Source organism: Hyperolius riggenbachi, chromosome 9 (assembly GCF_040937935.1).
Source record: "Hyperolius riggenbachi isolate aHypRig1 chromosome 9, aHypRig1.pri, whole genome shotgun sequence".
NCBI lineage: Eukaryota > Metazoa > Chordata > Amphibia > Anura > Hyperoliidae > Hyperolius > Hyperolius riggenbachi.
Window position 1 is genome coordinate 47,996,357 of NC_090654.1, and position 1,933 is coordinate 47,998,289.

Sequence of the window (1,933 nt, forward strand, 5' to 3'; positions counted from 1 at the left end):
GGAATTTTCATAGCGACAGAATTTAACACTGTCGGAATCCGTGATTTCCGGCGGAACGGAATTTGCTCTTTCCGATCATCCCTAGTGATAGCAATACTCGCATATCTGTAATCTGTTACACTTTAGTGTGTGCTGTAAATAATATAATCCCTTATCCTCAATCTGTTACACTGTTATGAGTGACAGCATTAATCACCTACCTGTAATGTGTTACAGTGTTGAAGCTTAAAGCAAATCTGAAGCAAAAAAGTTACGAGATAATGAATTGTATGTGTAGTATGGATGATAAGTAGATCATCAATAGGAAACAAAATAAAAAAACAAGTCTAATTGTTTTCTAGTACAGGTAGAGTAAAAAATTTGAGTTGGTATCTATGCAAAAGAGCTTTTCTGAGCTAGGGACTAACTTGGTGGAACTCAGTCCTGTTTTTTCTGGAGATCCTGAAATAGTCAAGAAACAGTGAGAGACAGCTTGAGATAAGGTTTTACTGCAGGAAAATTCAAAGAGTCATTAGCTCTGCTTTGTTTTACATCTTAAAATACAGTGTGAAGTCTAAACTGCAACCAGGAAAGTCTGATAAATAAAACTATATCACTCAAAATATGAGACTTTTTTCTTTGCTTTTGATGCTTTATTTATTAATTATTATCTGTACTACACATAAAATTCATTATCGCATAAGACCATTTTTGTTTCAGATGTGCTTTAAAGAGTAACTGTCAGGCTGCAGAAGCTAATTTAAACCTCTATTCTCCTGTGTTAAACAGTTTAGAAGGAAGCTCAAAAGCCATTAGTGAAGATAAACATTTCAGTTACCTTTGATGTGTGCTTATAGACCCATAAAGACGCAAGCCGCAGCTAAACTGCAAAGCATTCTGGGGCCCTCCCCTCGGCTGCTAATGAGACGGTACAGGAGCTTCTAATCAGTCCAGCGCGAAGCACTGATAAATCTCGGGCAGACTACACTGCAGGAGTCAGCTATTGTTTCTAGCCACATGGCTCATTAATATTCACTGCACACCGTGTTGTTCAAGAACGAGCTTATCTGTGATCAGAAGCAGGCAGGACATGACGACACATTTGGCTTCACAAACATGGAGCCTGCCATGAGCTGTCAGGAGCATCTATCTCTGCATATACTATATACAAAATCTGTGAAATCCAAACGTGGACAGTGAAATGCATATGTAATGTAAGTACAGCCAATCTTTAGCTACTGATATATGTGTTTATTTTCTCTGAGACCCTATACCTAACATAGAGTGACCATACGTCCCAGATTACCTGGGACGGGTCCCAGATTCGGGGTCCCCTGTCCCAGGCTGGCTTGGGTCCCAGGAAAAGTCCCACTTTTAGATGCAGGACGTCCCAGCTGCGGGAGTATGTGACATCAGTGTTCCGTCCTCGGCCCACCGCCGCCCTGCTCTGCCCTGCTGCTACTGCTCCCCTCCCTCCCTGTCTTCTGCCTGCATTGAATTGGCTAACAACTGGATTCCTGTCGCAGTCTGCCCCGCCCCCCGCTGTTTAAAGGGAACCTAAACTGAGAGGGGTATGGATTTTTCTTTTAAACAATACCAGTTGCCTGGCAGCCTTGTTGCTCTCTATGGCTGCAGAAGTGGCTGAATGACACACCTGAAACAAGCATGCAGCTAATCCAGTCTGACTTCAGTCAGAGCTAGAGTGACCAGACGTCCCGGATTGCCCGGGACACGTCCCGGATTCGGGGTCCGCTGTCCCAGGCTTAATGAGGTCCCGGGAAACGTCCCGCTTTCAGCAGCGGGACGTCCCGGCCTCGGGACTCTGGCCACTCTCTCCTCAATGAACTGGCAGCGGCGTCTATAGACGCCGTGCCAGTTCATTGCCCGCAGCCCCGCTCCAGCCTCGTCTTCCGGTGTCTGTTTCCGACACCGGCAGGCGAGCAGGGCTACGGCA